At 37.5% G+C, this 24480-nt stretch overlaps 1 long non-coding RNA gene across 1 annotated transcript in view; it reads right to left on the minus strand.

Moving 5' to 3' along the window:
- Positions 1-24480, minus strand: part of LOC136357581 (uncharacterized) — a 391604-nt gene that overhangs the window by 279348 nt on the left and 87776 nt on the right. The gene's annotated exons all lie outside the window — the stretch shown is intronic.

Below are 24480 nucleotides of genomic sequence, written 5' to 3' on the forward strand. Positions count from 1 at the left end.
GGAAAATCCTGTTCAGTTTGCTCCAAATGCTTTTTATCTGGGAGCATTCTGTTTAGAGTAATTATCTTCTGTTTTTCTTTACAGATTCTGGTGATTCAGCCAAGACACTAATGATTAAAAAACCTGCAAAATACTTTAATAAGTGCATGCAGAGATGTTGATTTCTCTGAGGAGCTGTTAAATACCAGGGGCTTTTTGTTAGATGTTTGAGTATTGTCTGACTCAGACTGAAACTAAACCAAAACAAACCATCACAAGGGGTAACATTACTGTCAGTCCTCCTTATAGAGTAAGTGGTTAAATTCCGATGCAATGACCCCTGTCTTGATCAACAAGGGGCAGACTTCCAGTGGTAATGTTGAGCCTGTGCAGCTCTGGGCTAAACCCCAAACCTGAGATGGTAGAAGTGATACACATACTATTAGAATGGGCATGGCACAGAGGAGAATGAATAACATTCACTGTAATTATTTACTCCTACTCAATCTGAGTTAATTAAATTTTTGACAGCAGTATTGGAAAGAGAGGTCAATCATGCATTCCTCTGAATGAAAGCAAACAACACAACAGTTATAAATAAAACAGTGATTTACAGTATTTATACTGTAACACCTGATTAAATGGTTAGTTGAGGGGATTTTCCTAAAATGTATTCATCAGCCTTCCACACCATATTTACGAACATACGGAATTCCCTAATGCAGAATGGAAGTTCTTAAGATTATCTCATTTTACATAAACTTGGATTTAAGACAGGCCTGGGGTCTGAAAAAATAGACAGAGGTGAAATAAGAAAGATCATGTTTGTAAACTAGAAAACACTTTACCATCTAGGTATTGAGAACACAGGCCATTCAGATTAAACAGAGAATAAAAGAAGATACTGTGTACACTGTTCATAAAGGGGCATAGATTCCAAAATTATTTAGTCTAATTAATTTGGGTGATTTATTTGGATGATTGTCATGGCATCAAGGGAAAAAAGATTTGATGGAATTACTTCCTCTTCCTACTGTGAAAGATTCTGCATGTTGTCCCAGCTGCAGCAGACCCAAGCTCAAGCAGAGTTAATCAAGCAGCAGTCTTGCTAGTCAATGTACTTATTTTTTCCAAGAAAAGAATTATATAGAAAAATTGATTTCTTCATTAAAATATTTCCCTCACATATTCCTTCTTCATTTCTCTTGAAGGGCTAGCTCGTTTTATATGAAATTATGTACAAACCAGCTGTAAGCTGCAGATGAGCGTGGTAAGAATTAGACTTTTTGAGGAAGATATGGATCAAGAAATTTTGCTTAATTAGATATCTGGAGGTAACTTCATAATTAACCATTTCTTGGTAGAAACCCCTTCCTCAATAAACATAAATCTAAAAATAGCAAAAGGCAATATAATTGTGTTCCTTGTCTGAAGACCCTATCAAGAACAATTAAAAAACTTATTAGTGTGAAATTATTAAAATTGAAGAGGGAACAAAGTGAGGGTAGAGGGAAATTATGGCCCAAAATTTGGCTTAATATCTGTAATCCTAGGTATCCTGGAGCTGATGTATTCATTTCCTGATATAGATATTATATATCTATAAACATTACATGATTCACATCTTGGTACTGAACTCAAACAGTTAGATATAAATAGAAAAAGAAAAAAGTATTTAATGAAGCAGCAGATCCTGACTGACAATGTACCTTGGAACTTGTTCTGTTTTGTCCTCAATTGGAATGACTTCTTGCATTCCAGTGAAGAAATGTTTATTGCCTATTACAAACCAATATTTTGTTGGTTGGTACAACAAGATATTTATGGAATAATGTGGAAAACTCTGCATCTTACACGCAGCACTAGTCATCACAAATTAATGATAAAGAAAGAAGGTATAACAATCATATTTATAGCAGCAGAGCAGCTGTTAAACACTACTTGGCAATTCCTACATTGTAAAACCAGAGATATACTTACTGGAGCACAAGTTATGAGGGGTTGTAAATGTACAAGGTTCTCTCTCTCAGGGTCTGTAGCTCATGAGGAAGCTTGAAAACTTCAGAAATATGGATTCAAGTTTAGCATGTAGGGCCCATAGTTTAAATCCAAGGGCATGTAATTGGATGCCCATTGAAAAACACTGCTTATAAATAATGGGGTTTGAGTCATGTAAATACTGACATCAAGGATGAGCTTTTTGTGGCCCAGGGGAATATAAAACTACTGAGGTGGAATGCTGTGCTCAGCCCGTGGTATCTGGGACACAAGTACAGGTTAATTATCCCATAGCTGTTTTGGCTAATAGGACTGGACATTTTAGGTAAGTCTGAAGTTCTTGTCAGAGGTTGTAAATATTCCAGGACAGATCCTCATGGACGTTTTACCAAATCAAGGGAACAATGTCTCAAACATCTGCTTGGCAATACAGAACCTGAAATGTGGTGGAGTTGAAAAAATACATAAGAGATTAATAACACTGTCAATGCTTTAGAACTAGTGTTACTAGGAATAATATAGATTTCAAATAGTTTTATTCTCTGTTAAATTACCAGATCATTAAAAAAATATAGGTTATATTTTAAGTTTCTGGGGTTGATTAATGATGGGTGTGAAAGACATTTGATTGTTCTAGATAAAATTTTCACATACTACTACTGATACTTATTTTGTTCTACATCAGTCCTGAACAGAAGCCCACTAAGAATTTAAGACACCTGGCCTCTGTGACACCTTAACACTGGTGCCTCTGTCCTCGTGGGTTACAGGACAAAGTCTTGGATGACTTCAATGTGTATCATATGAAAACTTGAAAGTGAAAAATGGTGATAGTCTGAAATAGGAGGGAGATTTTTTCAGAGCGACAAAATTCTACAGAGTATTAGTCTCAACAGCTACACAAAAGAAACTTTATTGATTATTACATAATTTCTCTTCAGGTCAGTAATTTGCTTATTGGACTTCAGTAAAAATATTTTTTGTACATAAATGATCCTATATTTCTGTAATATCACATCTCTCTGCTGTAAGGAACCAACATAGAATTAAAAGATATATATTATTTTTCCTGGCTAGCATTGTCTTTTTATCTTTAGTCTCTCATTTATAATTACAGTATTTGAAATGAGATTGAGAACTACGTTTTCATATCTGTGAAAAAGGTATTAGAAAAAAACAGATGACTAATAAGCTCTTTTTTTTTTTTTTTCTGCTAGAGTAAAAGACAATTATTCCATCAATCTTCTGTTTTTTTAATTACGCAAATTTATTTGTAGTAACTTCTTTGCCGTCCCATCAGGATAGCATCTTCTCCATAATATAGTGAGGACTTATTTTTCTGGAACAAAAGGAAAGAGAGTGAGAGTACATTGTGAAAAAATGACATTTTAAGATTTTTACGGCAAGCTACTTCCCAGTGTCATTCCAGCAGCTGCTGCAAAACAGCACCACTGCTGGTTTCCCCCTCCTTGTGGATGATTTGGTTATGTGCAGTTGTAGAATGTGATGGGAAAGAGAAGTTAGTTGTGGCTGTCCCGTTAATTCACTCCTCGTTTTGGGAAGAAAGGAATCAGCAAACTTTGTCTTGTTTTCACAGGGACCTAAGAAGGAAGGGAATGTTATGAGGCAGTTTGGTAAATTTTTGCTTTATTCTAGCTCTGGTTTTTCCCCTGAATTGATACATTGGTATTGGCAAAATTATGGAGGGTCAATTGAAATGACTGAGAAAGCCATCATCACTAAACATCCTGGCCATTCCCCTGTGCTGCCCTCAGGAAATGGAAATTGCAGAAGTGTTACCATAGAGGTGTTACCATGTCAGTTGTAAATAAAATGTTTGCCTTGAAGTAATTCAGCCAGTTAAATAAAAACAATTCATCTTCTGATGGTAGGAAGACAACTGGGCAGCTATGTAATCTTAGCAGAAAATAAGGCTAAAGTCATGGCCAGCTGTAGTAAACTCAGCTTCAGAAGAAGAGGTTTGGAGCAGCTCAGCCCCCTTTGAGTCCAGCATGGGCTGGCAGAAACTTCCAGAAGGCGTTGCTTTTTCTGGGCATGTCACAGGGAGCCTGCAGCCTGAGCCAAACCACAGCTGTGGGAATGGCTGGAATGGCTTCCAGGCAGCCTCTGTGGAAGTCTGTGACCTACTTCTTGCAACACTGCAGTGCACAAACATACCTCCCTACCTGAGCTCTAGGGTAATTTCCAGGAACCGTTTCTTGATACCTTTATCTTGATTTCCCCTTTTCTGTCTTCTCTCCTGCTGCCTGGCCTGAGGGTACCAGCCTATTGTGGCCTCTCCCCAGTCATTTCTCAGTTTTCTCATAATCAAGAGTGAGAGGAATATATGCCTATCATTCATCCAAATGCACTAAGATATTCATACACTTCTGTCCAGGGTACTTTCCCTTGGAGAGCAAAAGCCTTTTTAAACTCCCTAACTTCCTACAGCAAAGTCTGGAAGGCTTTCTTTACGGAAGGCTTCAGTATTCTCCCTGTCAAACCCAGAGGAGTCAGAGACAGCCTGCTCCTGGAAAGCCTGAGATGGAGAGAGACAAACCTGGAAAGAGGGGAACAGTGCCAGAGCATACAGCAAATCCCTGTGTTCTGACGGGCATCTCCCTCATGGTCATGAGCAGGATGCTCCTGAGGGATAGCTCAACAACGGGAGCAGAAAAGAAGTTCGCCCTCATTTTATTATTAAGATGTTGTACTAGAAGGAAATGAGCAAATACAGGTTTCTGTTCACCAGGCTTGTGGGTTTGATCCCTGGCTGGGCCATTCAGCTAAGAGTTGGACTTGAAAATCTTTATGGGTCCCTTCCAACTCAGAATATTCTGTGATTCTGAGAGCAGGGAAAGACATGCCTAATAAAAAACGTAAACCAAAGAACACCAATTTTTCTTGTAAAGAACCATGGCAAATGAAGTAAGCAAGAAAAATGGATTTCCCATAGAGTCTTTGTATGTTCTTTATTATTTTATCTCTAGGATGTTGTTTTTCTTAGTTTTAATCTACTGTTGAACATGAGTTGCTTTCGTTGCTTTCCCTAATCTCCTCTGAGGGTTCTCCAACTTCCTCTGAGAGTATCATGTTTTTGCTGAGATGTCTACTCCTGTTTATGGCTTCTGAGTATAGTTTGTTTCTCATTAGCAGTGTCTGGACTTCCAACTGGATTTCTGATTATGAATCTTACCAGAAAATTAACTTGAATAAGTTAGTCTTAAAAATTGCCTTGAAGCAGCCTCACAGCCCCAAAATCACAGTTAAGCCTTGCAGAATGTGGATTAACCCTTAGCAAATGCTTAAAAATCACCATGTGGAGGTGAAGATGCTGGACTGTGAGGTGCAGGGATGGAGGTGTGGGCACATCTGTGCTGTGTGCTGGTCAGGGCAGAGTCTCAGACATGCCATTCCTGGCTGTTTAATGGAGCAGTGTGGCTCTCCTGCATTTTCTGTGCCCTTTGGGAACAGTCTGATGTATGAGGCTGCACAGCCAATATGTAACAGGTATGGAATGGAATGCCCATGTTTTCTGGGCATACCTGCGGGTATGATGTACAGCAGAGCTGTGGATCCTGTTGCAACTTACTTGGAAACTCTGGGGTTGTGTTGTACCTCTCCAAGAAATAATCTACTAGAATTCCTTCCCATATTCTTCCCTTTCTCACTCCTAACTGACATCTCAAAATCTTGTCTCATTATCTTGCTGCAAGATAAAGGCCTTACCTGTACAGAGCAGTTAAAAATTCACTTTGCATGCTGAGTTGGCAGAGGGGTGTGGAGCAGAGACCTGACATCAAGTCCTGTAAGTCTTAGTCCTAAGCATTTGTGTAACTCAGCAGATTTTTGGGTTAACAGCATTGGTTTCTAGTCCATTAAGAATGGGTGCTGTAATACAGACTTCTGAGTTGCCCTCACTGCTTTTTCCTGTTTTCCAAACAAAGGGTTCTTTTCCTAGAAACATGACTTTTGCCAAGAACGGTAACCACAAAAATTGCTGTTTACATCAGGAATTCAGAGGCACAGACAGCATGTCTCCCTCTTGTCAGGATAGAGAAAAGAAGGAGTTTGAGACTCAGGGTTACCTTCGTGGGGAGGTTTGGGTTAGCGTGGGAAGAGTCCACCACAAGGAACACAACAGTAACGCTCTGGCTTTGCTGCTGCCAGTAAGGACCACAGAGTGCCACAGAACAGAGCATTTCTTGGCCTGCTTTTGTTGTTACACAGTAAGGTTTAAACGAAAAACACACCTTTGTCCTCCAAATAAACTTTGTCCAGTTTGAGAATCCTAGTGACTATAAACAGGAGGACTGACAATAGCTGCTGACAGTAATCTGAACTAATACCAAACAAATCAAATTTGTGGAAAAGAGAAAACACATGCCAACACAAAAAGTATTAAAGGGCAGGAGGAACCTGAGTGTGCTTCTAAATAGTTCTTCAGATTTGTGTAATTTACTTTCCTGTTTAGGTTACACAATATTGCTGTGGAGAAAGCAGGTTTGCACAAATACAAACAAATACATTGTGGGTTCAATCCTGTCAGGGTGCCCAGCAGCAGAGCTTTCAGAGTGGCAGTGAACTTCCTGCAGATCGTAGGAGAAGGAACACAGTGTTCTTCACTTCACAGCTGAGCCCTGGAATGCCAGGAATAACTTTCTGACTGTTCTAGAGAGACTGATTTCAAGTTAATCATAATTCTTCATCCATTGTACTAAAGCCAAAGGATCCAGTACCTTTATATTCTATATCCAGGACCTTTATATTTCTTATTCCACAAAGAACATTCTAGCCCTTCAGCTTTTCATGACATGTATGTTGGAATCCTTGTAGTTTCTTCTTGTTTGTATAGTTGAGATCTTCATAACTGAAGTTGCCTTTGATCTTTAAAACTCCTGTGAAGTCCTTCATGAGAACACACTTTATTTCTGGACTTCTTTCCTAAAGTATTTGCTTCCTTTCTTTTAATGTTTATCACTCAGATAATGAACCTGACTGCTAAATTCCAATAAGTTCTGCTAAGACTACTAAGTCTTAGTACTTACTACTACTAATAAATTCCAATAGTGCTTAGATTTCACCCCTTTCATTCATTTATTCTGCTATTTATTCCTTTCTTTTAATGTTTATCACTCAGATAATGAACCTGACTGCTAAATTCCAATAAGTTCTGCTAAGACTACTAAGACTACTAAGTCTTAGTACTTACTACTACTAATAAATTCCAATAGTGTTTAGATTTCACCCCTTTCATTCATTTATTCTGCTATTTAGTGCTATAGTAGCATTACAATTCTGTTAAATTCTACTTAATATAAACCACAAGTTGTTTATCAAATTAGGTAGAAATTATCCCTCTGTGGTGTTTTTTATACACATTTAAGTAAATAATTGTTTACCTATATCTCAAATGTATTTTTTATAGAACTGTCATGGTTTCTTCCTAATAAGTTTCACAAGGTTCTTCTGTATACCTTTAAATGTTTTAGAGACCTTTGGAAGTAAAAAGAAATGCAATTATAATTGTCAAGAGAAATTAATAGTGATATGCTTCATCCACTTATGCATAAGTGAAAATGAAGATGAAACAAATGCTTTAGATTAAAATAAAGCTAAAATATACTCTCTGACCATTTAGGTCGTTAGCTAGCTACTGTAGCTGCTCTATATTGTTTGTTACAGCTTTCTTTTCTCCACTGTATAGACTGTAAATTTGGTTTTGGAAAGAAAGAAGGAGGGAATGAGAATAATTGGTTTCAGAAAAGGAGACCACAAGAAAATTAGGGAAGTGGTAGATGCAATCTTTTGAGAAAATAGTCCAAGTCTGAGAAAATAATCAAGAGTGTAGCACAGAGTAACCTCTAAAAGAACCAAGAAAAACAATATAAATTGTGCAAAGGTGAACTCTTCTGAAGTAAGACAAAGGTGAAAAGAGTTACGATTACACTTGAAGATGGCTGAGAATAAGAAAGACATTAAGTATGAATATAGAGCAGCAGCAGTAGCATGTGGGCATAAAATGAAGAAGATTAAAAGGCTAAGGCATTAAATACTGTTGGGGGTCACATAAAGCAACAAGCGTAGATCATACAGTGTAATTAGAAATAAAAGAAAGACAAATTCTGTTGCTTAGCAGGTGAAGGAGCCTTGTGGGGAAGTGAATCATCCATGTATGAACATCACCATGTGGGAGCACAAGGAGCTGTCATTGAGACCACGAATTCCATGTGTTTTTATTCAACATTTGCACCAAAAGATGGATGGAAGAATGGGGATTATGACAGCATGTGTTACCATATGTGTTTATATATGTCCTGGGCGACTTTTTTTGACAGGAATTTGACCTTATTTTTCTGAAGGTCAGGTTGTTGGGTTTTTTTCTTAATTTTATTTTTTTGTCATTTGTTTATTTATCCATTTCATTTTGGGGTTTTGTTTGCTTGAGGCTTTTTATTTGCTTGTTTTCATTTGGTTTTTTACTTATTTTTTTGGATGTGTTTCTTTGCTGTCAAAGGTTCAGGGGCAATGTATGATAAATAATTGAGGTACTGCAGGATTAGGCAAAATCATGAGCACCTTTGTGTCCATGTTTCCACATAACTATGCACAGATGAGCAGGCTATAGCAGCAGCAATGTCGTTCCAGCTGCTCCTGGAACACGCTGTGTTTGCTTTTCTGTGATACAACCTAAAACAAATGAAAGTTCATTTATTATAATTGTATATATTGATAACTGAAGAGAAAACATTCCCTCTTGTATTTCTATTCTTTGCATTAACTGCATTGAATTCTAGTGCATTGAAGAAGATTAATTAAGGATTGTCTATATGACTCACATTATATCCAATATGCAGTATTCATCAGAATATACACCAAAAGGATAAAAGATGAAGCTATAACCCAAAACATTAACAAGGCAGTATATGACCTCTGAGAAATTACAGAATCATTAAGGTTGGAAAAGATGTCCAAGACCATCCAGCCTAACTTTTCACTGAACAACACCTTGTCAACTTAACCATGGCTTCCTCAGCTGCTCCTCACAGGACTTGGTCTCTAGACCCTTCACCATCTATACCAATAAATGGCATCACATCACTAATGAAAAAAGCAATCATCATGCTAGTTCTAATTTTACCTGTGACTGTATGCTTAAAATGCCAGTTATTCCCAGTCAGGTTCCTAAAATACATGCCTTCAGATGAGACAGAATAATCTAGATTCAGAGTATATAGAGCTATTCAACTGAAACAGGCTTGTTTTCAGTGATCTGAGTTAGTGGCAATACTGGAAGAATCACCACAAGCTGCTGGACCAGACATATGAAGGTAAAGGTGGAGTCATAGGCAAAGGAGAAACCTTTTCCATATCCTCTTACTGGGACTCTCTTTCAACTTGTGAGCAGCTACTGCTTCCTGCCCTTATGTCAATTACAGATGACGAAAATTCCCTTATTTTGCAACTTATGAATATTCCCGAGGCATTTGGAAGGATGTCTTATGAAATAATGTACAGATGGACTTTGATGTATTGGATTTCTTACATCTTTACCAGCCTAGATTGTTGTACACCATCTCTAAGATCATAAACCCACATTTCAGTCAGGAACATGTGGTTACTTGTTGTGCCAGAATAAACTAATGACTACATGAAATGGTTCCTCTCAGAAACTCCAAGTCATAGTGAAATGAAGCTCTTTTTGATCCAGGACCCTTGCATTTATAAAAACAGCTACTGGCTTCTGTTTTGTGGCATGTTGAGTAGTACTTGCAAGTCAATTCTATTTAACAGTTACTTCAGCAGTCTCTCAGTGTATTGTGAGAGCTGCTGGTGCTTAGTTTTCTCTTTTAATTATATAGATCCTACAGTATGGCTAATAAATCATCAAGAAGTACTAGCACTTCATTTATAGATAAATATCTTTGCCCAGGTGGCAGAGAAAATCCAAATATTTATACGAATCAAAGTAGTAACACTAAAAATCTGATTTTGTCACTAGTTTTGAGTAAAAAATATACCAGTATTGAAAACAGTAGATCTTTGGTCTTAGGATTTCAGATTTCAGGATTTCATTTGCCCATCACAATACATAGATGCTGATTCAGCATTGTAAGATAATTAGGCTGACAGCCACGCTGCTGAGAGGATAGCTTTATCTTTTATTCTTTTGCTGTATTTTATGATGAATACTGCATATTGGATATAGTGTGAGTCCTACAGTCAATCCTTAATTCATCTTCTTCAGTGCACTAGAATTCAATGTAGCTAGTACAAAGAATAGAAGTACAAGAGGGAATGTTTTCTCCTCAGTTATCAATCTATAAAGTTATTCAGTAGATGACAGTCATGCTGAACACTTAACTGCTTAGCAGTTACATTACAAATAGATTTTACCTTAACTTTAGCTTATCTGGGCTGAAAACTTTTGTTGTTCTGCTCTTTCCCTGGAACCGATTCTCATCACATACTTTTGAAACAAGTTCAGGAGTTGTATTAAAAAATAAATATTTGCTAAATTTTGATCTAAGAATAACTGCAAAAAAAAATACTAGATTATGTTTATTGATGCCTTTAGAGCTTCCCCTTGTTTGTGCTATTAACTAAATCTTTTCTGCTTTAGGAAACCATCAATGAGATTCCAGAAGGATCTAATGTGTTCTATTTGAAGGATCCACTTCTTTGACCATAAGTACTTTTAAACTGAAGAAAAGAATACTGTTTTGTACTCAGCTGTTCCTGGAATTAGCTTGTTAGGGATAAGGTTGGTAGTTCTTGACACATCTGAAAAAAAAAACAATTAATGTGTTTCTAGGAGCAATTTGAGTGTGATCACAGCTATATAGTCATGCAAGAGAGAAGGATCCCTCTCTCTGAGGTTCACAAATGCAATCTAATCCTGTCCTTCACAGTACTTGGTGTACTGTGATAGCATCAATATCATTTGTAGTCCCAGGTCCTTGAAGGACAAAGAAGTGAAGAATGAGGAGACTGAGTATGTTACAAACTAGTAAAATGGCAATAGAAGTAGATACTTTACGTATTCCATTGAGGTAACAAGAAAAAAAAATATGATAAATCTCACACAAGGAAAAAAAAAAAAGTGGCAAAATCAGCAGTAAATCTTGATTTCTGACTGTATCAGAACTGCTGTGACTTTACTACTCTCTAGAATTCAGAAGAAAAGGATCCTTCCAATTAGAGATAGACAACCAAACCAGTCATTAAACACAGCTATAAACACTCTGTAATGGGCTGCCAAGCAGCGACTTACATTGAAACTGGGGGGCTGTAGCCTTTGCATTGAGGTGGAAGATACAAACCAATCAAAGATTGGAAGATACAAACCAAAAATTGATTAGTGCCCATTACTTAACACATAGATGTAACAGCAAAATATAACTATAGTCTCTTCACAATATAGAACTAATTTTGTCTGTTCATTGCTTTGGTTTGTGCCCCAGATTACTCATGACTCTAAATGCAAAAAGAAAAAAAAATGAACTGCAGCGGTTGCAGCTTAGGAGAGCTCGTGGCTGAGTGACTGAATAGTAAAAATGGGGCTGGACAGAAACTCCCTGGCTGCAAATCAGTGCCCAGCCTAGCTGCCCACCAGTAGGGAGCTGGTGGCTTTACTTCACTTTGCTTTTGCCAATGTTTTCCATTCATAAGGAGCTCCTGGAGATACAGAAACTTGTATGTTAAAGCCAATGTACTTCTATGCCAACTAAGAGGTAGCCCTCTGCTCAAATCATAATGTAAATCATAAAAATAGGAGATGGGGAGGAATACTGCAATGAGCCATCTGATCATCCTCCTTGCCAATGTAGGATTATTACCTACTGTGCCCAAATTAGAGTTTTGTGCCACGCAGTTTTCAGGAAACTTGAGCTTCATAGGATTTTCTCTGGAAAAAATGCGTATTTTTTTTCCTTTTGAGATTAAATTCTCAACTGTGCAATGCTGCTGTCAGTTACAACTATGCCAATCACTTAAAAAACATCTGAGTATTTTCACTCTTCTCAGTGGTATAAAAATGCGCTGATTATCCAGCTTTGACTTGTGGTTGTATGTTCCATGCCCTGAGATACAGAGATGATAAGAACATCTGAGCAGCGACCTATGAGCTAAGCTCTTTGAGGTTTTTTTTCAGAATTATAAAATGTCACGGACACAAACCTATTTCCTACTGATTTTTTTTCTGATACAGGATAATGAGCCATGTTGTCAAAGGTGTCTGGACTTTTTTAAAATGTGGAGGAAGCAATGGAAGCTAGGTACTAAGTTTCTCTGTGCATTTAACACCCTGTTGCAAGGAAAACACGGGCATGTTTTCAAGACCACTGGTGCCCATCAAGTTAAGTGAAATATTAAATAGAAACTTCCAGGAGAGATTGGTGTCTGTACCTGGAATGTCTATGAGGAATTACAATAGCTTTGAATGCCTTTGGAAAGTATTGATATTTTGTGCACCATAGGAAAAAAGAATATCCTAACTGCTAATGGCTTCAGTAGGATGCAGCTCTACATTATGCCCGCCTTGCTGCCTGAATGCCCTGTTAGTTTCACAGAGCCCTTGTATACCAACTTTTAACTTCCCATAGTCCTTATACATGACTTAGTTGTCTGATTTTAGGAGAATAAGCGTCACCAAAAATAACGTCATATTGTAATGTCAATATGTCATATTGACAATAACAGAGAAAACATGGCTAATAAAATAGAAAAACATATTCTTTTAGACATTTGTTCTTAATAAAAAAATTGCTATAGTGGTAGGAACACAAATCAGTAAGTAGGTATGACAGTTGTCTGACCTAGCAGCTAGATACTTGTGAAGACAGAAAATATCAAGAATTGTAATATTAGAAATCAGACTTAAAAACACAGGATTTAATTTCAGATGCCTTTTATTACCAGGTCACTAGGATTTCTTAGTGTGATTTTTCTTTTGTTATGATTTATTTAGTCTACTTTTAAATGTTGCAAAATTGCTTCTATGACTCCTTGTGAGAGACTGTTTCTCAGTCAAACAAATCATATATCTGCAATATTTTGGCTAATGTGTCTTAAAATAATTAAATTCTAATTGGCGGCTGTTAATAATCTAGAATGCTTTATTATATCTATTTTTGTACTTCAAGTAATTTCTATAATATTTATTCTCTACACTAAGGTTTTTCAATCACCTTAAATTTTGTAAATGCAATCTGTTTTTTCTTAAGCCTTGAGCCTGTACAAAAGCTATATGTATATAAAGCTATTCCCAAGCAAAAATCTTGAGTGCATCAAATCTATTTGTTCTATTATACTCTCTATGTATGCATCCAAACACTTTATAAACATATGCATACATATAAATATGAAGTGTTTATAATACCAAAATTAGGGAATGGGAATTATGTTCAAGAAAGAAAACTTCAGGGTGAATTATCTGGAGGGTCCATTCCCAGACTCCTGAACCCTGCTCAGGGCAGCCAGGAGTGAGCTCACTGTCCGTGCACACAGGCAGCAGACATGGAGGTAGCACGACTGAGATTAAAATAAAGGCCCAGTGTCTTTTCCTCCAGTCCCGTTTCCTGTGTGCCAGTATCAGGCATCTCCACAGGACACAGGGCTGTGAAACAGCCCAGGTGGCACCAGATCTGTGTGTTAAACACCTCAGTGGCTTCCTGGGGCTGAGGCACCACATCCACTTGTCTGTACCCTAGTGCTGAGCTCCACCTCACTCTGCCATCCAGATATAAGTCAGTAGCTCTGCTTATTGTTTGGAAACTTCCCCGAATCACAAAAATGATGCGGTTTTCCTATCTGTTTCTCATTTCCATTAGGAATCACTTGCATATTCATCACAAAATGCATAGCTCAGCAGTTGAATCAGCAGGGGAAAGAACTGTAGTCCATTTCCTTTGAAACTGTCTACTACAGCATGGTTTGACCACTTAAATACGTTCACAACTCGGTATATTATGGAATGTTTTCTAAAACAAAATCCTTACATGTCATCCCTACTCTGCTAGGAAGTTTGCAGAAGCATTAGAATTTTAAAGTAGCTAGATGACTGTTGACTATATTTTGATTACATTCTTGCAACAGACATGCCATCGGAGAAAGTGCTGGAGGAAAGTCAAAACGAAAACATGGCTGTATGGACAGGAACAGAATAGTCTTTTAACTGGCTGGTCAAACTGTGTTGATGGTTAGTTTCAGTCCCTATAGTGGCAGTGGCACTTTTACCCTAGTAGATGTAGGTATACAGTGAGTATGTGAAGTGTTAAAATTTCCAGATTTTTAAAAATTCTTATTTTATTGTAGCAATTGGGGCAGAGTTCTATAAAAATCCTAGGAACTTAACATTGGACATTTTACATCACTGAGTGGGAGAAATTTTATAAAATCTAGTCCATATCAATATTCCATATTAAAAGATGTTGAAAAATAAGAAAGATTTTTTTAAATTAATTTTCAGCATTTCCAAGTATTGGTATGAAGCAAATCCTATTTCTGTGGGACAAGATGCTACTCTTGGTATCCAGATAAGAGAGCATAATTTTCATTCCTTCTTATGTGGTCACCATCCAGTTATAGGTTAAAAAGGGATATTGGCTCCCATTCTAAATCTTACTTTCAGCTTGTATTGTTGCTGTTGTTGTTTTTGTTTGTTTGTTTATGGATTTTTTGTTTTTTGTTTTTGTTTTTAATGTTGGGGACTGATCTGTAAGTGTTTCAGGAGTTAGGTACCAGAGTGCTTTGAGAAACCCCCACTCCTGTGCCCTGTCATACTAAATACTCCGTGTCACAGGAGACTTTCTGTGGGCTTTCAGTCAAGCCTTTACACTTGAAAGAGCAAAAACGACCCAGAGATTCACCTTGTCCGTATCCTTGAGTAACCTGAAGACATCTCACAGATGGCTTATCTGAGGAGCTTTATCAGCATCGGATGCTTTCAGAAGCCGATGATTCCCGAGAGCCAAAATGAGAGGACGCAGCGGCCCCTCCCAGGGCGGCAGCGGTGCCTGCCCCGCACGGAGGATCGCGCAAAGGCCGGCTCCGCTCCCACTGTCCCGTGTCGCTGTGCCGGAGACCGACGGCGGCTGGAATACCGACGGCAGCAGGCCCGGCATCGCCGGGGACACGGCCCCACCTCGCGGCGCTCCGCTGTCATCGTGCGGCTTCTACAATAAAACACGAGTGTCTTGGGAGCGCCCGCGGCGCCTCAGCGCCGCTCAGCGCCGGGTCCTGCTCTCGGGGAGACAGCTAAAAACCCATCCTCCTCCGGAGCTGGAATTGCGAGGCAAAGATCTATCGTAGTTTTACCCAGAGGTTAAAAACAGGTAAGTTAATTTTGGTTGCTCCTGTCCTAAAATGTATCTATCCCCCTCCCAAAAGCAAATGACATGCACAGACGAAGAAATCACGAACAAAAGAAGAAAGGTATGAAGTTCATGGTGTTTCAGCAGAAAATACTTAGCAGAAGTCCTATAATTTCAGTGTTTCCCAGTGGTATAGACAAAGTATGGATATTTTCCTGGTTAAACGAAATTCTGGTGTTGTGCATGTTCACTAACTTGTCACTGCCATCTGGATTGTCTGGGAGCAATGAAAGAGTTTCAGTTTGGACACCATTCTCAGGCACACAGTGTGATTCTTGGGGGTCCTGCTCAAGGCCAGGAATTGGATTCTATGATAATCCTGATGGGTCCAGTCCATCTCAGCATATTCCATATTCTATGATTCATGTGAAGTTTTAACACAGAAAATGGGCATGTACCATGATAGATTATTTTACCTGGCTCTCAGCTGAATTTCTTAAAAGAGGGATGGATTAACAGACAAAAGATGGGACAGGAAAGAGGCGCATACACTTGGGTGAAAAGAACAGAACTGGTAAGGCCAAAATTTTGGTGGTACAGGATATGAATGAACCTTATACTTTGGAATAAAACTATCAAATAGATATAGAATATTTCTATATTTGTTTAGACTTACAACCACAGTAGCTCTTAAAATGACAACAAGAAGAAGAAATCCCTGATTTATAATCCAGGACAGGATAATGCTGAATAACAAATAACAGTGTGGTACTAATAGCAAATTGACATGTGTAACTGGGCTTTCTTAAAATAACATTACTGTAACCAAGTTGTATACAGACGTCACCCATTTCTGAATTGAAAACATGGGCAGCTACCCCGAGTATACTTAATAAAATTGTACAGTACCCAAGTAGGTCAAGCCCACAGCACTACTGCATTCATAGAAGCATGGTTTTACAAGACAGGGTGGGACTAGTGTAATTCCAATTAATTTCTAAATTTCTTGGGCCACATGATATTATTCAGTGAGTCCTGAGTCAGTGGTCAGTTTACAAAACAAGTAATAGAAAAGTGTCATTCTTTCTTCTTTCACAGAAGACATGCCTATGAGGTAATAAAGAATACAGATTAAAAAAATCAATAGAAGACATCATTAAATTATACACATTTTACAGCATTTGCTGTAGGAGTCTTCTAAAATTTCCCAAGGAACCACAGACTTCTGAGTTTTTTTGGCTTGCCTATCACAGGGCTGATGCATCAAAAACAACACTTCCAATTACATAATACTAATTTAAAACAAAGAGTGAAGAGTTACATGTCAAGGCTGGGAAAAACATGAAATATTTGTCAGCAAGCATCTCCATACAATATAAGAATTTTAAAAGAGACTGCATTGCTAACCTAAAATACAACAAGTAACTGATAACTTTTGTGACTTGTCATCAAGTCCATTTCAGATTAGGTTATGAATATGACTTCAACAGGAACAAAAAGAGGAGGAAAAATTCCTTCAGAACATGTCCAAGACCTCAAGACTTAACACTTTCACTGGAACAATCCTCTATTGTAGGGTTATATTATCCTGGAACAATAACGCTGGCCCAAACAGTCTTTGCAGAAATGCTGATTTACCTGGTCTGTGTTCAGTATGGTCCCTTTACCAAGAAAAACCCCCCACCTCACAAACAGAAAAATAAGGAGCTTCCTGATAATGTTACTGTAGAAAGAAAAGTCTGCATGAGATAAAGGCACTACTGTTCTCGTACAGAAGTTATTTGAAGTTTCTATTATTTGAGAAGGTTCACAATTGAAAAGGTCCTTAGATTTTTCAAATTATATATAGACAAACAAAGATAAAATTTTCTTTGAAATCAGCTCTTTTTATAGATATGAGATCAAGCCATAGGAGCATTTAAGACTTTGTCCTACATGGCTAGCAAGTAAAATTCATACTTCAGCAACATTCATTGTGCAGAGGTGTTAAGAAACTCAACCTAGACAGAATAGGCTCATTTGAATGGCAGAAGTGGGCTGTGTAGATGCGATCCTTCATGTGAAGTAATTGCACTTGCTTTTGTTTGTTCTTTCTAGTTTTCTACAAATCATGGAGGAAAAAAAAAAAGGTACAAGATCTTAAAGGTTTGTCTAGGTCTGTATGTCTTTTAAAATACAACAAAATTGCAAGAGACAAAACAAAAATGATGAACAGAAATGTGTTTGAGCATACTCTTTTTACTGCTGTTAAAACCATGTCTTTCTCCTTGGTGGCCCAGCCTCTCAGTTCATTCTCGTACCTGTGACAGTGCTGTAAATCTGTTAATTCCATTTTTATTACACCTGCTGAATTTCTGCAGGCCTTGGGCATTTAATAAAAACCATTAAACTGAGATGGACTGGATGAGATCTCCAAGGAAATTCTAAATGCCAAACAAAGTATTTTTAGAAGGTCTTTCTGCTCTACAGAGTTGATCCAGTATCCTCTGCCTCATTTTGGTTGCAGGACAGCTAGTGCTGCCGTCTCCCATGGGAACTGGGTCTGATTCACTGTTTAATCAGCTGACAGATTATGCTGAGTATGTTCAGTTATAAACCTTATTTCTTCTGTTGAACTGGACTTATGAGCCAGAACAAAAAGTGAAATTAAGAGAATTTGGAGAGTAAACTTAGAGTGTGCATAAATTCCCTTCAATAGAGTGCATTTACAGAAATCCAAGGCCTACTAAAATGAATATTCAAGTTTATAACATTAACCTGAATTTTCCTGAAAGCCATGAAAGCTTAGTAGGCTACTGGACAAAAGTAAGACTGTTCTCTCTGTTTATGACTACTGTTCCTGAGTGGCTCAAACAATTAGGTATATTCTGGGATATCCCATCTCTTTTGCCCAGAAGCAAAATAGCTGCCAACCCCTTGAATTAGGATTGGACATGATTCAGGCATCTACTAACTTCAACATGTCAAATGCAACAGTTCTGGGGACCTCCATGAGCAGGTACTTGGAAGCAGTAGAAAGAACCTGGGGCCATTAGAGCTATAGTCACCTCTGTGGTTAGATATTTCATAGGTGCCCAAGGTTTGCCTGAAGCCTTAGGATGATTCGGATGCTGGCTCTGAACCTTGCTCCAGATGGAAGTGTCTGTTTAGGGAATGGTGTTCTCAGGACCTCTCCTGCACAACTTGCACACCAATAACCATTGGAAGAAACAAGAAGCTTCATTTACAGATGCACAGAGAGCTTCAGGGTCCAATTCAGGGGAAACTGTATTGCTTTTGCATCACCAGAGCACTCTGCAAACCTGCCTCTATCCTGAAATTCTATAGGACACAATAATGACATCAATACGTATATTTAAAGGGCACTATGAAAGCAGAAGCACAGTGTCAGATGGACAGTAGTATCATTAGGTTGGAATGAAAGTTTTATTAACAACATAGTATCCAGTATAATGAAGTTGATGTATAGTATATGCTATAGTATATGCTAGTGCACTAGCTGTCCAACAAACTCTCAAATTGACAGAAAGATAATATTGTTATTAAGCAAGGACTATGAAAGTGTTCCCTTAAAGAACAGTGATCATTTAGGAAAATAAAATGAGCATCAAAAGATAAAACAGCAAATTAAACTCTGTTTTTCAGCTTATTCTCTTCTTCCAAAGCTCCTAACACTTCAGATGCTTCCCCATGACTTCAGAAACAAGTGGTTTTCCACTGAGCAAAGCAGCATACTATGTTGCAAAACTATGTGAAGAAACTCCACAAACTACAACACACATCATTAAAACCATAAGCTATGCATTTAAGATGCATTGTAATGAACTTCAGTACAGCATAAACTCAGTTGTACAGCACAGGCACAGCAATATCCTTGTGTGATTTAATACACGACCTAAAATCACAGCCCCATGAACAAATTAGAAATAAAGCAAAGTCAGAAACATTGGCAAAGGGTGAGCCTTGGCACATAAATATCACAGTGGTTCACTCAAGTGTCAGTAATAATTACTGTCTTCCCATGAACACTGGCATACTCAATTCTACAAAGACATTTTTTTCATATTAGAATATTCATTCTCTAAGCCAGTAATCACTATAGCAAGGAAAAACACCCCAACAAACCAATCCCAAACCATAAAAAGGTCAGTCACTGGGTCTGGAATCAGCTTACTGAAGATACAGGAAGGAAATAGCATTACACTATCAGAACTTTAAACAGGCTCCCTCCTAGGACAGAACCACTCAAAAGCAGAAAAAACACCATCAAGGGTAGATCTGCATAGGACAGAAAGGTGGCCAGTCACTTCCACAGCCCCAAACAAGTACATAAGATTTAGGAAAGCTGAGTAGGATAGAATCTCCTTTCTAATTCTCCTTACAGTTTCAAAATCTTTCTGGACAGCTTCCACCATGCAGAATGCTAAATGGGAAACATTTATGTATTCATTTTTATATATATAAATATGTGTACCTGTATAGAGGCTACAAGTTTGAAACAGGGAGAGACCATACCCCTGGTTACACCAAGGACCATGGAAATACAGGGGAAAATGGCAGGATAAGACTTTACTTCATTTTGAAATATACTCCCGATTCCTTCCCCTATAGATGCAATCAATATTTCCATCTCCATCTTGGCAGAAGCACCTTGTCATGTCCCATGCCCAGTCCTCAGAGCTCCAGCAGTGACCTTTGCTTTGTATTACTCTCAGTCCCAATGCAAGGAACCCCTAACATGCATGAGGGAATAAACAATTTCCTTTGTTTTGTAGATAGAACCAATATCTGTAACTACTACACAAAGCATCACCCCAATGCAAGTGGCAGGTATGCAGAGAACCTATTTTTCATATAACAAATATTTCTCTTCCTACTGTTATAATCTGAAAAAAATTAGTCATTACATTTCTCATGGATTGATAACAATTTTTTTCAGATGTGTCCTAATATTTTATGTTCAAACTGAAATATGTTGAGCAGTTATATGAGGATGAAATATATAGCTGCTAATAATATTTCTCTGTAAGCTGTAATTATTGAGAGACATTAAATCATAGGATACTAGTTCTTTTCTCATTACAAAAACTCATCTATAGTTAACAATTTTGAATGCTAAAATAATTTCACATTAAGCCTTTGATGTGAAATTATTTAAACAGGCTAGATGCCACATCTACCATTTCACTTTATGATAATTTAATTATTATAATAGGCACAATAAACCCTTTTGAAATATCCTAATATTTAAAAGAATTAAAAAGATTCACCTTGGTGCTATTACCAGAAAAAAAAAAAAAAAAAAAAAAAAAAAAAAAGCTAGCTAGCACTTCTGTGTTCTAGCCCTTTAATTTACTACCATAGAATGAACAATGAAAGTAAACAAAGTAATTCTGGAAACACTAAGGAAAAAATTATGTTGTGTAATAGCTAGAATTGAAATCAATCAAAAATACCTTTATTTTATAATCAGCACTAATTCATGACAGAGCTGACATAAATACATACATGGACGAACACCTGAAACATAGAGTGATTCTTTTTTTGTCATAATTAGGGAAGAAGTTTAATTTTAAGAAGCTGAAGAATTTTATGTGTTGAAAGTAACTTTATCAATATGCAGTTTCTAGAGAAACAAGACACAACCACAACTTATACAGTAGTAAGTCATTCAACAGAAACACACTGCAACCAACTTGGCTTAAAAAAATAGTATTTAGCTCATCAAGACAAACACCTGTCCACTCTAAGGCCTATAAAACAAATCAGTAACTCACATCTTCTGTCATTATGGTCACTATTCAGGGGAAAAAGCTAAGGAGATCCAACTGTGTAGTGTCATACTCTTGATTAAATAGGACAAAAACAGGAACAAGAATAAAGTTCAGAATCCAAATGTAATACACTGATTTCATTTTGGTGACACGTGGCATTTGCTTGAAATTAAAATAAAAAGGTAACACAAGCCACATAACCTTGCAGTGCATGTTCAGGCTTTAATGCACTTACCTATCAATTCAGTGCCCTTTCTCACAGAGACAGGAAGAAATACAGGAAGAATGATAATACAGATGGGCAAAGAAGTAATAAAACTCTTGCCATCACTTGTAGATACCAAATGCCTTCTATCTGTATATATACACCACTAAACTTCTACTGTCTCAAGAAGGCATCAGAACTTAATTGTCAAAACCAGTATAAAACAGGACCACGGAGGCAACAAACAGGCACTGCCTTAGGTCTGAGAGAGACAGAGGGAAGACTGTCCTGAGGAAGGTATGGCATCAGACTTCAACAGCTAGTAAGCGTCAAGAGTGGAATAAATTGCATCTGCAAGGAAAGCACTATTATTAACCCAAACATAAGACAGGATATTGTCTTTGATCCTTTCTGCAACGGGCTCTGAAAGACCCCATGAAGAGTACAGTAGGAAACACCAAGTCCTTTCCTGAAACCAGACACGTAACCCAAGAGATATACTGGGGGAGAGTGAAGGGAGGCAGCTGGGCAAGACAGAAAAGCTCATTCCCTCTTCATCCACATCCACTGCAACAGGCTCTTGGAATTGTGTTCATTCAAAGAATTCATGACAGATAGTTTCCAAGATCATGATGTTCTATCAGCACCTAAGAACATGGGATATAATCAAGAATAGTGTTTGCAGTTGTGATGAAGTTCTATTTCCTACATCTACACACAGAAGCAAAGAAATTCGTCATTAAGGTTAACTTAACAATGATACTGATCCACCTTACTTGGAATTACATTACCTCAGTGATTTTACAAATAATTACACAAAAATACATAAGGAAGAACTAAGGCAGCATGACAAAAAAGTTTTCTGCCCTATTACATAACATTTTATTCATCACATCAAAGCTAAACCTATACAAGGTTTGTACATATTGCATTGAAGGAGCTGTTTACTACTCTAAAAATGAAAACATCAGAAACATTAAACTTATGGTCCCTTTTGCAATATTTGTGCAGTCAGTATCAATGTATAAGCACAAAGCTTTTGACAGATACAAAAAACTCCACAACCCTGAACTGGCCCTGAAAGCCACAGAGACCACAGGGCCCTCATTTGGGCTACCCAAGACAGGTACCAGGATGATGTCCGTGCTCATCTCAAAAGCCAAATTCAAAATCTGCTATGCAGAAAAGTGAAATTATAGCTATTAGTAAAGAATTTAAGAATCAAACTGTAAAGATAAATTGGATCAAAACTACATATACAGTTAAAGATATAGGTAAACATAAGCTGTTTAATTCAAGATCACATTTTTACACAAGAGAAACACTACATTCTGATCTACCAGTATGGCTTTTTCCATAAATAGGTGGTGTTTTCAGACTTTAAATTGGAAACTGTTAGTTTCCTAAGAAAACTGTGATTAATTATGTTAGGAAGAATTAATGTCAAGAAATGAAAGTGATATTAATGTGAAATTTATAGCATTAAGATAGACACCACTATGATTTAATTTTGGAAGACTTTTTACCCTCAGTTTAACTATTTATCATACTGTGGCAGCATATTTCACCTGTGAACTTTCATCTTAGAAAACTGAAAGATAAGGTATAACCTTTTTTAAAAAAATCAATAGACTGAAATGCATCTGAGCAAAACAAAAATTAAAATTCAAAGACTAAAAGCATGTAGCAGAAGTCAAGTTTTGGCTTGTGGACATGCACAGAATTAAAAAAAAAACAACACCAAAAAACAACCAGTCAACAGCTATTGGCACTTATCCATAAGCTGTAAGGTGATGTAATAAAACACAGGTAATAAACATGATTGGTTCACAATGAAACTGGACAAGCCATAAATTCACATCGAAACAATACAGCTGATTGCAGTTTTAAGCAAAAAATGTAACTTTAAATTCTATTTTATTCAAATTTGAAAAACTTCTTCAACTAGTTTAAATACATTAATCCCCAAAGTTTTACAGTAACTGATGAATTTCAATCACTCACACAACCACATCATAAATCCCTGAAACATGGATTTATTATAGGAATACTGATAAAACCTTAACAGATACAAATGATACATCACATAGTGTCTTACACCTTAATGGCAAGAACTTGACTACCTTCGATTGGTAGGTGCATCACTCCTACTTTTACACTCTAATGCCATCCTCTAGGACCAAATGGTTTAAATTGAATTCACAACAGTTTGCAGTTACCTAAAAGCAATGATTTTTTAAAATCAAGCTATAAAAGATTCTCTTCTGACCAGTATTTCAAAACTTTTGGAAAGAGAACACCCTAGTAGGGACTAAACACAGTAAGCAAGGAGTCATTGCAGTGAACTCTTAAGTCATTTCAGAATCAGCATCCCTGAAGAGATTTAGTATACAGCAGTACATCCCTTGACATCAGTTACATGGTGCATGTTTATCTGTGCATCTTAGGACCTTATCGTACCAGCAGGTCTTAGGACTGTTGAAATTAATCTCATTCTGGCACATGCTTTCTGCGGGGTAGGGCAATTCCTAAATGAAAGGCACTCTGTTTTGAGTGAAATCAGAATTATCAGCAATGCAAATGGCTAAGTTGTATCATATTGAAGGGAAATGCTGTAGCTTACACAAGGTCTAACATTAGGTACTTTCTGTAAAATAGGTGAAAAAATATTTAGAGCAGCTGTACTGCATCTGTCTACATGCACACAGAGACTTAGTCATTGTACAAGCCGAGATCTTCCAAGTATCTCAACAGTTGTTTGGTCTTTTCCCTCCGGTGCTTTTTTCATTTGGGTGAAACCAAGCTTCTGCAGTTCAAGGTGACTCCAGAACAGCCCACAGCCCATCACTGCACTGTGTCCTGCAGCCCTCTGCAAGCAGATCTGGAGAGACGTTCCAAGTGTGGTCGTTGGTAGCAGAACAAGAATACAGACACACACACTACTAGGTGCTACCCCTTATTTCTCCTCATACCTTTTTTTTTTTCCCCACCCACCTTAAAAAAAAAAAAATCATCTTAGGAACACAGCTTTCCTTAAGGACAAGAAAACTCATGCTTGTTGGTCAGACTAAGGGATGTGCAAAACAGAATTAATATCCCTGAGGCAAAGATCTTCAAGTGATGCCTAGTTTACATTGTCTTATTTCACTTGTTGAAATATTTGGCACATTGAGGCCTTGATCATCAACTGAGTCTCCCAGTATTATCAGAG

This window comes from Sylvia atricapilla, chromosome 2 (assembly GCF_009819655.1).
Source record: "Sylvia atricapilla isolate bSylAtr1 chromosome 2, bSylAtr1.pri, whole genome shotgun sequence".
Classification (NCBI taxonomy): Eukaryota; Metazoa; Chordata; class Aves; order Passeriformes; family Sylviidae; genus Sylvia; species Sylvia atricapilla.